The sequence below is a fragment of the Erpetoichthys calabaricus genome, chromosome 2 (assembly GCF_900747795.2).
Source record: "Erpetoichthys calabaricus chromosome 2, fErpCal1.3, whole genome shotgun sequence".
Taxonomy (NCBI): Eukaryota; Metazoa; Chordata; class Cladistia; order Polypteriformes; family Polypteridae; genus Erpetoichthys; species Erpetoichthys calabaricus.
The window spans coordinates 295,101,449-295,118,347 of record NC_041395.2 but is presented as its reverse complement, the minus strand read 5'-3'; the positions used below and the strand labels follow the sequence as shown (position 1 = coordinate 295,118,347).

The window sequence follows — 16,899 nt, the reverse complement described above, 5'->3', positions numbered from 1 at the left end:
CATTTTGTAGTAAGTCACAGCACATCTGTGAGTAGTAGCCCAACAGTACATGTGTGAAACAGATTTAGTGTTTCCCTGAAACATGGGTCATAGTATTCTTCTGTTCCGAGTTTACTTCATATTTCATTCTTTAACTTAACTGTTTATTTTTTTTTTCGTCTTTTGTAAAACCAGCCACCATGTAGAAAAACATTTCAGTATGTTTCCTCTCTAGTAAAAACTACCAGTTTTTTTTTTGTTTTTGACAACTAACCTTTTAGCTTATAATGCAATTTACAGTTTTTGTCTTTTGTAAGTGTAAAAACATTTAAGGAGGCTCAAAACTTGAAATATTCACATTTTTTAACCTGGTCATTGAATTCAGATGTTGTAGGGATCAGTGCAAGGATGGAGCGAACATTGAACAGGGCATACTGATCCACACTTGCTTAAGGCCTGTTTATACTGAGCACATTTGCATCACTGCGAATGTCCACTACAGTGCATGTGACATAAATTATTCCCATCATGCAGACCCTCGCGTTTACAACCACGGGCCTCCAGAGTTTTGCAACTGTATGGCCCTGTGGAACATGTACATGTCAACGGCGTATGCACTGGACAAGAAAACAGGCTCATTCAAGGAACAGTTGCGTGAAGTTTTGCAACCCAGACCTGTACAATCCCAACAGTAAAAGAACAAATATCCACACTTTCATGGTGAGAAATCATTCAGGCACAGTACATAGATTAAAGTTTATGTGGTCAGAAATGAAAAAATCTACGAGATTGATATGTACTCTAAAGGCAAAGAAAAACCTTTTGGGAAAAGCTGAGGGATTCAGCCACCATGCAGTGTTGAGCACAGAATGCTTGAACTATATGAACAGGCCACGGTGCACATCCAGTGTGCGTGACCTTATCTGCAGCTGTCTATGCCCGAGTATAAATGGGCCTTTATAGGGTGAGTAGTATCAATATTATCATGTGTATAGAGTACATTGAAATTCTTATTTGTAAGTTCAAGCTAAATGCAACATGTCACCACCCTCTTGAGGTGATCATAAAGCTTTCTGTGTTCTGTGTGTTCCATACTTTGATAGACCTCGTTCATTATTATGTATCTCCCAAATATGACTATATACATGACCTTGCCTTCTATGCTTTTATTTATCTAGATTTATTAAGCTATATTTATTTCAGATGAGGGTCAATTAAAACAGTATTTGAAAAGGCTGTAGTCAAAGTCGGCAGCAGACCTCTGCTGAAGATTTGGATAAGACATGTTTGAGAATGTTGTTATTTTTTCCTATTCCATGTAGGGATTAAAGCCATTAGAGCATTTTCTGATTTCCTTCTCAAGTAAATCAGACGCCTCTCATATTATATAAGGGTGCCTAAACTGTGTCTCTTGTGTTTCGTCTAGTTCCTTTTTACTGGTAGCTTTTTGAGATCAGAGATAACCTGGTAACACAAGTTTTAACATGACTATAATTTCTTTAGGCTGCAAGTATCTCTTTTTCTAGAATAGCTATACATACACATTCAGTGCTCCTCTGTTTTCACAATGATATTAAGGAGTCATTTTCTGTTGATCAGTGTCAAAAAACCAGAAGCAAATTAAATCTATTGTGATTAATGCTGAATAGCAATAAATTGTAAGAACTGTCTGGGTATGTCATGATATATGATATATATGATATATAATATGTATGTGAGGGATGGCATTAGGATGGAAGGACAGAGAGAGACAGCGTACAGGGTATTCTGGTATTGTAGTCCAAGGGGACAGTCCTGCTGGATCCCATGGGGGCCGCTTGGATAAATGCAGGATTTGAGAGACCCTATTCCATGCCACTCCAACCTCACCTGGAAGTGCTTCGGAGCTGCAGCAGCATATTACTGGAAGCACTCCCGGTGGGTGTGAGTGTTAGATAAAAGGGATTGTTGTGGCAGTCCCGGTGCAATGCTAGTGAAAAGTCACAAAGATAATAATTGAACTCTTTTTTTTCTTTTTTAACTCCACGTTTAGAAGATCAAATCAGTGTCATGCTACCTAAGTGCAAAATAAGTTATCTTTGAGTGGCACTAAAAAGAAAATAAGTCTTGTCAGGTAGCTTACAGTGCTGACTGCCCTAATATAATGACAGAATTTTATAAAATAGAAATGTAATGATTATTCCCACCCATTATTCCAGTTTACAGTATCTTCAGTAATTTATGTAAAGAATGCAGCAGTAACCTCCCAAGTAATGCACTATGACAGTGTATAGTAAAGATAGCAGCTACAGAGAACTTTTTCCGTACTAGAAACAAAGATGTAGAGCAGTGTTTTCCAACCTTTTTCTGTGGTGGAACACTTCTTGTAACTCAAAAAATCCCATGGCACACCACTATTCTACCAACTACAAAAACATTTAATGTCATACACGTACTTAAAAGTCCGAAGGGAATTGACTACCGGAGACGGCATCAAAAAAAAAAAAAAAAAACAGTTTGGGGATTGGACTTTGTTGCTGGCAAACACACACCCTGGCAGATACACACACACACACACAGTAATCCCTCGCTATATCACGCTTCGACTTTCGCAGCTTCACTCTATCGCGGATTTTATATGTAAGCATATTTCAATATATATCGCGGATGTTTTGCTGGTTCGCGGATTTCTGCGGACAATGGGTCTTTTAATTTCTGGTACACGCTTCCTCAGTTGGTTTGCCCAGTTGATTTCATACAAGGGACGCTATTGGCAGATGGCTGAGAAGCTACCCAACCACAGCGCGTATTATGTATTAAATAAAACTCCTCAAATATATTGTGAGCACGGGGGCTGTTCGCACCCCTAGAGGACACGGCCGCTTCTCAAAAAACGCTGAAAGATTACCTTCACACTGCTCCCTTCTTTGCTGGGCTTACATGTGGCTACTTTGCAAGCGATATGCTTCCCGCATGGTGCTTCGCATACTTTAATGATCAAACAGCACGTATTGATTTTTGATTGTTTGCTTTCCTCTCTCTCTCTCTCTCTCTCTCTCTCTCTCTCGCTCGCTCGCTCGCTCTGACATTCTCTGCTCCTGACTGGAGGGGGTGTGAGCAGAGGGGCTGTTCGCATACTGGCCTAGAGGATATGGACGCTCCTCTAAAAAATGCTGAAAAATGCTTGCTCCCTTCCTTGCAGCTACTTTGTCCGGCGGTGCTTCGCATACTTAAAAGCCAAACAGCCCTATTGATTTTTGACTGTTTGCTTTTTTTTCTCTCTCTCTCTCTCTGACGCACACTCCTTTGAAGAGGAAGATATGCTTGCATTCTTTTAATTGTGAGATGGAACTGTCATCTCTGTCTTGTCATGGAGCACAGTTTAAACTTTTGAAAAAGAGACAAATGTTTGTTTGCAGTGTTTGAATAACGTTCCTGTTTCTCTACAAACTCCTGTGTTTCTGTGCAAATCTGTGACCCAAGCATGACAATATAAAAATAACCATATAAACATATGGTTTCTACTTCGTGGATTTTCTTTTTTGAATTTTCAGATAAATTTGAAAAAAATCAGCTGAAATTTTATTTTACTACATATTAGTAATAATCAGGAGGAACATTACCATAGTGCGTACTGTCTTTAACTCCTATTCAGTTCCAGCATGGATGCCTTCTGTTTTCATGCAACTACACTTTCTTCCACAATCTAGAGACATGTTGGTAGGTTATCTGTTTTCTCTTATTTGGTTTGTGATGTGGTGACTGAGAGCTGAGTCTTACCATGAGTCTTTTGCCAAAGTAGGCTCTTTTTCATCCTCACCATATCCATCCATCTATACTTTCTAAGCTGCTTTTCTGATTTTAGTCTTTGGTATTTGAGGAGTAGGGTAGCTGAGTCCTTGGAAGGGACGTGGGTCTGCTTAGGGGTCTGTGCTTGCCATACCAACTGATCAGGGCAACAGTTTATCACAAATAACGCTCTCACACACTTCTAAACTCACATACACCAATCTTCCAGTTAAGCTAACATGTACTGTATGTGTTCAGATTTTTCACTATAGTGAACAGTATTTCAAAGCAGTGCATCATTTATGATGAGTAATGTTCAAGTGTAAAGGTATGTTAGTTGGGTTGTATAGCATCACTTAAGGTGGCTATTGAATTTGAATCTGTGGCCCTGATGTTTTAAGCCCATCTACTTATCCACCAAATCTGCATGAGCTGCTCAAGTGATTGCCTTAATAAGGGTCGCAAGTCTTTTTCTTTTTTTCCAGGACATACTTATCAAGGTCATATTTCACTGACCTCCAAAAAAAAACAAGTATAAAACAAAGATATCGGGAAACTGGACAGGATCTTGCTAACTGTACAGGCCGTTTTCAGTTTACATAGCCCTCTGATACTGCATCTGTTAAATGTATGTGTATTATTTATGTGTTTGGAATTACACTGAATATTTTCTTCATGAAGCCTTGCAGTGGGTGTTGTTCCATTCAGAGGTCACTCTTTCCTTGTGCCCATTGCTTCTGAGATAGGCAGTGGCTCTTTTCGATCCTCTAAGTAAAAATGTGTAATTTTAAAATAGACACATTGATGATTTGCATGGACATCACAAGGATTGCATTGTTTTACAGTCCAAGACCTTCCAGTGCAGGTCACAAACTTTAGTTGGCATTGTTAAAGTCTAATAAAAGAGTGAAATGGTAAACAGCGATCCAATAGCATTGCAGGAAGCTTCTAGCTGAGTGTCCAGGTCTTCAATGAGCCGTGCAACCACTCGACCAGAGTGCTGTGCCCTGGTGCAACACAAACTCTTTTGTTTTGTGGTAAATGACTCTCGCTTGATAAATAAACCAGCAAGTCAGCAGATCAGATTGCATTCGTGCTCTGACTTGCCGGCACTCACATTTCTTTCTGCTTTTTTTCTCTCTTTCTCTTCACTCCCTTACAAAAAATTGGCAGTTTTCTCTGTTTGCAGGGTTTGTTGGTAGCTCATTCATTTCTCAGTCATTGTTAGAATTTTTTTCACTGACGACAGCAGCATTTGCGCCTGAATTCTGGAAGCGTAGTCTTTTTTCTTATTTATTAATCCAACTTTTATGTTTTTATGCACTGTTGGAAACTAAGAATTTCTAAGGAGGATTTGGATGCCAGCGATCATGATTCAAACTGGCCTTCTCGTATCATGTTTCTAAATTATCCTTCTTAATCATCCTACAAGTGTTTTCATTCCAGTCTAGCTCTGACTCATAGACTAGTACTTTAAAACTAAAGTAAAAAGAGCCAGGTCAGGGCTACAGTTTGTACGTATCATAGTGTTTTCTCATTGACACGCAAACACACACACACACAAAGCACTGACTGGACTCTATTTGGAGAATATCAAGCCAGCCAGTATCAGTATACAGTAGTGATAACTGTGAAGTTATTGCTTCAGTACAGCTCCCTTCTGTCCAGCACATCTATAACATATGCTACCTTAGAAAGACAGTATTAGCCATCTTGTACAGTCAATTTGTCAAATGATACAGGATAATTAGCACTCGCAACACTAAGTTCAGGGACAGTGCTCTTTAAGGCCACTTGACAAGCACTTGCCTATGCATACCTGACACCATGCCTATAAAAAGTATTCTCCTCCCCACTTTGGAAGTCATTTTAGTGTTATAAAACATTTAATCACAGTGGATTTAATTTCACTTTTTTGACACTAATTAAAGGAAAGCACTCTCTTTTAGTCAAAACAGTGAAAACAGATCTCTGCAAAGTGGTCTAAATTAATTACAAATATAAAACATTAAATCATTTATTGCATAAGTATTTACCCTCCTTAATATTACACATTTAAATGCTCACAGGTACAGCCACTTGGTTTTAAAAGTTACGTAACTAGTTCAGTGGAGATCAATCACCTGTCTGGGGTTTCAGTTGATTGTAGACTAAAAACGCCTTATTTGGATAGTCCAACTTGTGGGATGACAATGTCAAGGCCTAACCTACTCAGTGAAGAAAAGAGAACACTCCAAGTAACTCTGTGAAAAGGTGATAGTAAAGCACAAGTCGGGATGGAAGAAAAAAAGATCCACGTCAATGAATATCCATTAGAGTCCAGTTAAATCAGTCATTTAAAATTAGAAAGAGAATGGCGGAGCAGAAAATATGACAAGTGCAGCCTATCTACAAAAAAATGAGTGATCATGCAAGAAGAATTTTAGTGAGTGAGGCTACCAAATAATATGGCCACTAAGAGACCTGTGAAAACTCTGAAGGAGCTATAAGCTAAACTCACTAAGCATGAACAGACGGTGCAAACAGCAACTGTTGGTTTTTGGCCATCAGACCAAATGCCATGCTTGACACTGCACATTATTAAAAAATTGCTATCCTGAGTGTGACACATGGTGGTGGCAGCATCGAGCTGTGTGGATGCTTCTCTGCAGCAGATGCTGAACGGTTAGATCCGGTAGAGGGGAATATTAATGCAAAATACACAGAAATCCTGGTGGAAAACATGATTGTGTCTACAAGAAATCTGTACCTTTCGAGGAGATGTGTTTCTAGCAAGACAACAACCCCAAGCAGTCAGAGGAAGGAGATAAGAAAATATCCAATTCACTGAGTTAAATCAATCATTAAGAAACTGAAAGAGTGTGGTAGAACTGGACATCTGGTTGCCAGAAAGCACATGGAAGCCCGTGAGTTCAGCTAGAAGAAGGTTCTGTGATCTGATGAGGCCAGTGCTTTAGGGATAGCCTGGAAGGCCTGTTTTGGTAGAGGGTAAAATGAAGGTAGCAAAATACAGGGAAATCCTAAAGGAAAACCTGACAGTCTGCAGGTTTGGAGATTTGCTTTTCAAAAGACAAAGACCCCCAAGCATAAAGCCAAATCTTCAGAGCAGGAATGGCTTAGAAATAGCAATGTCAATGTCCTAGAGTGACTGAGTCAGAGTCCAGATCTCAATTCTTTGGCAGCACTTCAAAAAGGATGTTCACTTGTGATCCCTATGGAATCCGACAGAACTTAAGCAGTTTTACAAAGAAGAGTAGGGAAAAACTAGTGTCCAGATTTGCAAACCTGACAGAGAGAGAGACCTGTGCACATAGACCCAAGGCTGTCATGGCGGCCAAAGGTTCATCTACTAAATACTGACTTGAAGGGGGCGAATACTTATGTGATCAATAATTTTCAGTTTTCTGTTTAGAATTGATTTAGACCACTTTGCAGAAAACTGGTTTCATTTTGACATTAAAGAGCCTATGGGAAACTTGCAAGTAAGAATCTCACTTCAATTTGAACAGCACTGTTTGGGAATGTTATAAGGATTTGCCAAAAAGAGGGTGTAGTATGTTTATTTAAATAAAGCCTGAAAAAATGACTATAACACCATCCGTACCTATATATATTTGATAATGCTATAATCAGGTGGTATACATTACTTTAGGTCTTGCTCAATGGATGAACAATGCCATTTTTAAGCATACTTGAGAGGTCCAGAGGTATAATCTGAAGTAACACACCCAGGATTGTATGACGGATTTAGTCATAACTTAAAAAAAGGCAGCTGAACTGTTTCAGGAGTGCCAGCAGCAGCATAGAAATGACATAGCATGGTAACAACGGAACACCACGCAACTGTCATCCTTTGCATTAGCTATCTACTTATTACCCTTTTCACAATAAAATCTTACCATAGTGGGACCATTACATATTGTTTTTCTTTGAGTCTTGAGGTTGGGAGTGCAGCCATGTTAACTTCATAACTGCTAAATGAAATCAGAAGGGCAAGACTAAAACAAGTTATACTGTAGAAAAGTTTAGCTGTGCAAAAAAAAAATCAATGTTCAAAATCCTCACTGGAATATAAGTTGTTGTTTGTCAATTTCAGTATGACATCTGCACATTTTTCTCATGTCCATTTGTTTTTTTTTGTGTAGTTCAGATAACTCTCACATATCAAAAATTGATTATTATTACCTCCCCACAACTCTGTAATGGATAAATTAGTTTTTAAAAAATGTTAGGAGTGTAAAATAGTTTTTAGGTGTTCTTTACCTCTGAAAAGGGCAACTTTATCCCTGCTGTCGGATTCTCTTAAATACATACTGTACTGCCTGACTGAGGTTTAGATTAATTTTATCAGCCTTTGTTAGCTCCCAAAGATTCCTGTCCATCACTGATATCCCCATTAGCATGATTTCAGTGGTGCTGTGATCATTCTGAACTACAACTGGAGTACTTTTTATTTATCTATCTATCTATCTATCTATCTATCTATCTATCTATCTATCTATCTATCTATCTATCTATCTATCTATCTATCTATCTATCTATCTATCTATCTATCTATCTATCTATCTATTTATTTATGTCTATTGTTTGCATTCCTTTGTATTACTGTGTTGATTATGTATATTACATTGCATATTGTTTTTAAGAATATTTTCTTCTTGATGGAGTCATATTGCTGCCACATTGATTGATACCATCTCTGTTTCAGAGGCAAGGGTTAAAATAATGTCTGATAAGATTTTTTCCAAAAAACTAAAGGAAATGCTCTTTGCAAAAAGAAATAACCAAGTTTGACTAACAGATTCACAATCCAGCTGTCCCGACTACATTTCTTTTATCTAAATACAAAGGTTTGTCAGGTCAGTCCACCATTACAAGCCCAATGATTATGATTCCTGTTTATGACCACACATCTTCCACCCATGGGAAAAGTTCAATAAAAAATCAACTAATCACTCTCACTTAAGATAACGTCCTCAATTTTTACACAGCACACCAAAATCACTTACTGGTTTTACTACATTTGTTTGTTTCTGGTACAACACACATAATCTACTCTCATAATCAGTATGGGTTCCTTTCTTTTCTTACTCCTTGAAACTTGACAGTTCCTTCCCTAGATCTGTGCAACTTTGGTGCATTCAGCTGGTAGTAAACTTGTTCGTCAGGTGACCTTTTACAATAAAATTGATTGTTTATAACTAAAAAGAACGGTCAGTAGGCAGTTATGCAAAAACAAAGATGAACATTTTTAAAGGAAGTCTTGGATATTCAAAAACAGAAGAGAAAATAGGAAAAGTCAAAAAAATAGACATACTCTAAAGGTTCATAACAAAAAGATAAGCAAAATGATAGCCAGATCAAAAAAAGTGGCAAGACATAATGTTGTCTAGAGCAGTTTGCTCAGGGCTTTGTTCCATTTTTAAGTGCCTTCACATGTAATGCAAGAAGCACCTACTGTGGTTGCCTTGTTCATCTGTATGTCTGTATAAAACAACTCGGCTCCCAGTGGATTGATTTTATTAGAATTTGGCACACTGTTATTCATGGAAATTTGTAATGAAAGTTCCATTTTCGTTGAGATACTTTAAAAAGAGTGTGCTGTAAGCATTTTTGAAATTCCAAAAACTACAATTGAAAAGCACAAGTAAATCTGTGAGCTCACCTGTCTTAAAACAGACAGACATTCTGTTTGACTTCAATTATGGATTTAATGTTAATTGTCTGACAACCACTTCTGATGGTAAAACAAATCTCAAATGCAAGTTTGTCTAATGCTGGGAGAGGTGCATGTGCACAAAGCTGTTAACCAGATCTAGTGTCTGTCATGATCTGAAGCAGACAACAATTTTTATTTGAGGCTTTAACAGAAATTATAACTAACTACATTTAGTTATAGACCCTCCACAGCCAACCAGCTAACAATAAGACATCAATCAATGCCATGTTTACATCACTTGAAATGGAATCTGCTATCAATGGAAGGTACTGAGCCACCACATGCTTATCTGGGCCGTGTGTTTAACTACATGACATTGTAAAGTGCTGTTAAAAAGCGTGTCATCTGCTAATGCATGTAATTGCGTTTAATTACACAAGACCACAGGTCATTTACAGGAAATGAACAACTCTCTGTGCAAAACCGTTTAGATGGTGATCATGTAGTGTTTACAGAGAGCTTTTTTGAAAGTGCATTTTGGATTTTGCTTTACAGTAGGTGCAGGGTAGCCAGGAATGCAAAGTTTTATTTCTAATGGTTGGGTTTTTTATTAGCACATTTTATCTTTTTTAGTGAATGCATCTAAGTTAAGAATATTTTTGTTAGAGATTTGAAGAGGGGTATTTTACTTTTTTACTTTATAAGTCCAAAATGTGTGTCTTGCATTTAGAACTTCATTATATAAGGACAGTTCCAGGAACTTTTCCAGCAATGCAGTCCATTTAGCGGAAGAATGGTTTCCTGAGGAAGGCTTGATCATTTAAGCTATTGTCTTGTTACAGTGTACATGTCATCCAGGATGGTTGTCAGCTTTTTTTTTTTTAAATGAGCTGTTTCTGAAAAAGGGTGGATATTTCTAAACATCTCTGCATGTTTATAGCTGCTTAGATAAGTGTAGACAACAGGGAATTCACTGAAGACCCATGTGGCAGTAGGTTCTGTCCTGGTAGTAAAGGACAATCCCTCCATAAATTAATGTGAGAAGGTTGCAGTCCACCAACCCATTTGTGTGGATTGTGAAACAAGGATACTGACTGACATAAGCATAAGCAGGGGCCTCATGTATAAATGGTGCGCTCGCACAAAAATGTTGCGTACGAACGTTTCCACGTTCAAATCGCTATGTATAAACCTAAACTTGCCGTAAAGCCACTCACATTTTCACGGTAGCTCCAACCCTGGCGTACGCAAGTTCTCCGGTCGGTTTTGCAAACTGTCAGCACCTAGCATCAAAGCAGTGCTGCTGTTCCCGGGTGGTTTCCCTTTCTTTTTTACATCCACAACACCGGCTTTATCAAATACACTGAAATTAACTGCATATTGTTCATTAATTTAAGGCATCTGATTGTAATTAACCTGTAACAATATAATGGTCCACGGAATGGCCAAACTATTCTATATACCATAGCTGCTTTAGCGTTGTTACTCTCACTGCACCTTCTTCTTCTACTTTCAGCTGCTCCTGTTAGGGGTTGCCACAGCGGATCATCTTTTTCCATATTACTCTCACTGAACCACTCAGATAGAGAATTAGCGGTATACAGAATCAAGCACACCCTGCCTCAGCCATTCGCTATTTGAACTGCTGTCATCCGACAAATGCTTCAGAGCTTTTCCTGTACGGACCTTGCGGTTCAGAAACAGTTTCATCCCAAGAACAATAAACACACTCAATCAGTTCATCAAGTGCTCCTTGTAGAACTGTCTGTACTTACAAGTACAATTAACCTCACTGTAAACTTGTGATACAGTTATAATATTGCACAACCTGTGCCACTTTATAAAGCGCGTATTTAAATATGATGACGATATCATTTTTAAGATGAAATGCAGCAAAATGTTTATTACATTATACAGATAAAATGTTAACTTCATCCAAATAATCTATATTGTTAACAATTAAACATGTGAGGACACAGTGGCGCAGCACTAGCTAGTTCAGGGATTGTTCCTGCCTCGCGCTATATTCTTGCTGGGGCTGGTGCAACACTGGATGGATAGAATAATTAAACATGTACTATGAAGATATTTCAATGTTCCTTAAAAGTTTTGAAGAATCGGCGTTCTAAGCTTAAAGATGGCTTAACATCTATTACAGAGCTGATTGTGTGGCAATTGGTTACTTGGAGAAAGAAAAGGAAGGACAGGAAATGGGGGTTAGTATGTTTGAAAGAGACAGTACTGCTGCAATAAATTATTTCATCGAAGGTCACGCACGGCATAGCAAACATCGTGCATGAGGCAGGAACAATCACTATGCCACCGTGTTCCCATGTTTAATAACATGCTTTAATTGCTATCATCATGAAAATGATATCAAGTATACATCTCAGTATTTTAATTATTCAGAGAGCTGTAATATCATGAATGTAATGGATTCTGTGTCCTGTCGAAGGAAGAGAAAGTTTTTAAGTAGCACGTAGTGATTCACAAACACAGAGCACACAGAACACATACAAAACAAAGCATTTAATGTGCTACTTTAGTTACGATGGTATTTGAGAAGCTAGTAAATTAAACGATTTTAAGATGAAGTTTATGATGTTCTACTTTAATGACAAAATAAAGTATGTGATTAAAGTGGAAATTTCAAGATTAAAGTTGGTATTTCAAGCTTTTTTCTCACTGTCCCCCAATTTTTTTTTCTTTTCTCTGTACTCTAATAAGCTTTCATATGACACTCGGACGGTGGGCTACAACTCACCGTTTCACTGCGACTTTGATATCTGACCGCTTCTTTTTTATTTCAGGCACTGTGCATCTTTGTGAACTTGAGCTTTCGAGTTTCTCCAACTCTCTGTCACTCGATCAACTTCCTTTTGTTGATTATATCACTGTTTAAACCAACAAATAGTAAGTTTTCCTTGCCTCCACTTGGTTTTCTTTGAAATTCTTCTATTTTCCCCTGTGTTTTTGCCATTGTCTTTTCACAGAAGGCTCAGCTTAAGGGCTGTTTTTATTGATTTGCATATTCAAAGAGGCTTAATTCTGGGAGGAGTTGAGGCAGGACAGCAGGCGCGTGCACATGCGTTACTTTTCACTCTGACTGGGATTTATGTAGCAGAAGAACGTGGAAGTTGGCGATTTATGCATCTGGATTTTTTTGTGCGTACGAACATTTCCTCTTTTGTCTGTATGCCATGTTATAGTGTGAATTTTACGTACGCCATTATACATGAGGCCCCTGGTCTCTTTTTGTGTATAATTGACTTTGGCCCTTGCCCCCTTTTAACATGAGGGCTAGGTTGTGCTCCAAAATGAGGAATAAAAGCAACATGTGGATTTGAGCCATTGTGCATTAAGTTAATGGAGAGACAACAACTGGTCACAATTTAGTCTTTGAAGCAAGCTTGTTATGCTTTCAAATATAGATGACTACTGTAGACAGTAGTATTTAATTTATGTTATTTTTATTACTTGTGTTATTTCTGTTCCTTTAATTGCATCAATACTTGTGTATGTAAGTTTGTAATTCTCTCTCGTTTCAGTACTAATGCATATACATATATGCCACACCTATTATAAGTATTCATTCCCCTTATGTAGTATTTTATATTTATATTCTTGTATCCATTCCTTGACTTGTAGTCTTCCATCACCTTTTGGAGTGTTTCATTGTATAGGTCAGGCCATGATAGTGACTTCCCACAAGTTGGACCATTCAGATATGGTGCATTTATTCTACAATCAAATGAAACCCTAGATAGGTGATCTCCATTGATCTAATTATGTAACTTTTAAAGCCAAGTGGTTGTACCAGTGATGATTTACATGTATCATATTTAAGTTGGGGTGGATGATGAGGATACATACATGACAAAATACTTTGTGTTTTATATTTGTAATTAATTTAGACCACTTTGCAGAGATCTGTTTTCACTTTGATAACAAGAGTCTTTTCTTTCAATTACTGTCAAAAAAGTGAAATTATAACCACTGTGATTAAATACTTTATAGCAATAAAATTTCTTCCAGAACTGTACTTAGCAGAGTCCACTCTTTTCTTGAGGTCTGTAATTTCTGGTTTAAATTATAATTTATCTTTCAGTTAAAATGTTTTGTTTAACAGTTTGTCAAGTATCCCGAGTGTTCTTTTTAACAACACACACCACAGTTTCCCGGTTTAGAAATTCCATTTTCCAGTGTTTCTAGAAGTGCACTAATTGACAGCGGCTAGCTGTTGGTATTTGCACAGTTTGGTTCCTAATACATGATTGTTTAATATGAGTTTACTTGTTTTCAGTACTACACAATTGTTAAAATAAATTTAATCTCAGGTTTAGACAAAGTAAGAAGTTGTCAAACATCAGACAGCAGGAAACAGAAACAACTTTACTACTTGAATAGAAGTTGCTTTTTCTCTGCCTAACTTGCTAACACATCAAGAAACACCAAGTGGAAAAACTTTCTGTACTAAAAACATCATATTTGCAAAGAAGATACATGTGGGAACCTTTAAAGTATGGACTCTCCTAATGCTGTAGCTGCTGTCACCTTGGAATCTTTTAAAATTTTAGCATGTAGTTGCTAAATCTATTTAAATGTTCTGTCATTATTCTGCAAATTGCTATTGAGGTGTATTTGTTTAGAATAAATAAATGTGTTCCATATTGGTTTCCCTTTAACACAAACCCAGTTTACACTTCTCAGGTATCGAGACTGTATGCTCCTTTTCATGATTTTTTACTTTCAACACCCTTTGTAATCTCACAAGCTCAATTGTCCTCTACGATTCATCAAGGAAAGCTTGTTGATCTGTTCTCCTTTAATGCACATGGACATTCAGAAGCTGTGCAGCTGTTTTTAAGTTGAGGAGGTTTCCTTTGCTGACTGGACATTTTCTTGAACATGATATCGATTTACTTTCAAGGGTTGTTGTTCCATTCATCAAGGAACTAACCTGAAAATTTGAGACCTGTTCTCTTTGTGGTTTAACCACAGAATGTCATGCTATCTAATACCATGTGCTGCTGGAAAACTGCCCAATACTATGTTTAGATAGGTAGATGTATAGATAGATGTATGTGTTAAGAAGATTTTAAAATTAGGTTGTCTCCAGTTGACTGTTAAAAAGTTGTCAAGTTTAATTCTTGGGTACCTGGAAATATGAGCTACTTGAAACTACTTTTCTGAGTAAGCTTGTTCCAAGATAATTCATTCATCAGGTGAAACACAGAGATGGACAAAGACATCGGGAAGAGCCTGCTAATGTCAGAGATTAAGATCAGAATTTAAAAAATGGAATTGAATCTACCTAGGAGTCAATAACTATAAAAGCTGAGAGACAACATGGCAGTCAGCATCAGAATGGCAGAACAAAAATAATATTTTATAAAAATAATTAAATATACAAATAGCAGATCTAAGCTGAGGACTAATTGAAAAGCTTCTTCATTCCCAGCATTTAAGTGAAGGCTGAAAACAGTTTATTTTAGCATAGCATATTCATATTCTTGATAATATTCTCCATATTACTTATCTATGTGGCTTTTTAATAACTGTAACATTTGTTTCATTTGGCAATTATTAAGTCTATCCCATTAACTTTCCCTTCTCAGCGTCTCGTATTTAGTGTACCTCAGAGTAAATGTGTAATCATGAGTTATTGAGCCATTGTCAGACCTTTGTGATTTTCTGCTATTATCATCTTTTTCCTATGTTTTGATTTTTGTCTACATTATGGCTGTGCAAGGACAGAAGAGATTGGGAGTTTAAAGCCTCTTTTATTAGTACAGAAAACTATATACGTGACATTTTTTGGTATATTACAACTATACTCAGTTTGAATTCCATAGCCTGTGTGGAATTTGTAAGGTCTTCCCACTTCTGTGTGGATTTTCCTCTGCTGACTCCAGTAGTCCTCCCACATCCCCAAAGATGCACAGGTTAGGCTTATTGGCAGCCATAATTTGGCGGTGTGTGTGCAAGTTGTGGTGTATATACAACACAATATAACTTATTTTTTGTATAGCACTTTTTGCTGAGTGCAGATGCAGAGGACTGTGAACAATTCTCAGTTAAGTACAAGTATAGAGTATACTAATTACTAAATACAGCTATATGTCAGTGGACGCTGCATTGGACTGATGCTCTGTCCTAGGTCGTGTCCCATCTTGCACTTAGTACTGATGGGATAGGCTTTGACCATGTGCAGTTCTGAGATGGATCAAAACCAAAATGCTACTTGTAGTTAAAAGAAGTATAGCAAACCCTTCAACACTAACTTGGATATTTTCTTTCTATTTGAACTGGGAAGTTGGAGTTTCTGAGTTCCTGGTCATAATTTTTTTTTTTTTAATTTTATTGATTTTAATGTAATCATTCTATACAAATAGATGAATTTTTACAAAAAATAGGATTGAAAACAAATCAACCCCCACCCTTGAGAAAGAGAGCATGGCCAACAGAGTAAAACTTAAAGCTAGTAAAAATAAGTAAATTGGTGAGTTTAATAAGCAGATAAAGATAAGTGGAGAAGAAAAAGAAATGGGAAGAGAATCTGCTTCCTCAGTGCTTTAAGTCTTAAAGTTTAAGAGCTTAATCTAAAATGTTATTGATTAGATCCTGCTGGGTGTTGAAAAAATTCTGCACAGATCCTGTAAGTGAGAATTTGATTTTTTCCCAATTTTAAATAGTATAAAACATAAGTTACCCACTGACTTAAAAGAGGAGAGTTTGGATTCTTCCAGTTGTGCAAGAGAAGTCTATGCGCCAATAGTATAGTAAAGGCAATCAGTTTGTTTGTCCTTCTCCACAGCTGTTAATGGGTTAGGAGGTAGCGGGTCCAAAACTCAAGTCAAAAAGGCCACTTTTTAAATAATCGCCGCGAGTATGTGGGGCCGATCGGTTCCCGGGGAATTCGTGATACGGGCAATCCTAGCTTAAGTGCACAGGTGAGGAGTCGTCCGCATCCGTAATTGTTCCTGGAAACTGCTAATTGCCACATCTGATCCACGTCCCCGTGATAAATAGAACCACAAGGTTGTTAGGGGCAGAACAGAAAAGAACGGGAGGTTAATGGAGAAGGAAGCCCCGGGGGGGGTGGGGGTGTTGGTATGGGGAAGAGACAAATGTGAGATTTTGAAGAATATTATTTGAAAACGAACAGATCGGGTGTAAATTTATTACTTGTAAAAGTTGGCTTTTTTCACTTTTATTTTCTCAGTCTCGTTCACGCTTTCCCTCCCCTCCTGATCTGACCCTAACTAACTAACTAACAGCGGCAGCAAAAATTCTCAAGAGACGGCGGCATCACAGCTCCAGGATGCTTGTGTTTCAGATGCTTATGCATCGCAGTGGTGCTGCCGTGAAAAGAAAGCTCCGCTTTGCATAATCTGCATTCAACTTTTTTTTCTTTTTCGGTGAAGTGCTCCCACACTTTAGAAAGTTTGTCTCAATTTTTTTCCATCTCCTTCCCACTCCTCTATCCGACT

General features: G+C 37.6%; 1 protein-coding gene across 3 annotated transcripts in view; it reads left to right on the top strand.

Annotated features, from left to right (window-relative positions):
• The window catches only part of dnmbp (dynamin binding protein), a 214,415-nt gene that overhangs the window by 27,860 nt on the left and 169,656 nt on the right, over positions 1-16,899 (top strand). The window lies entirely within an intron of this gene.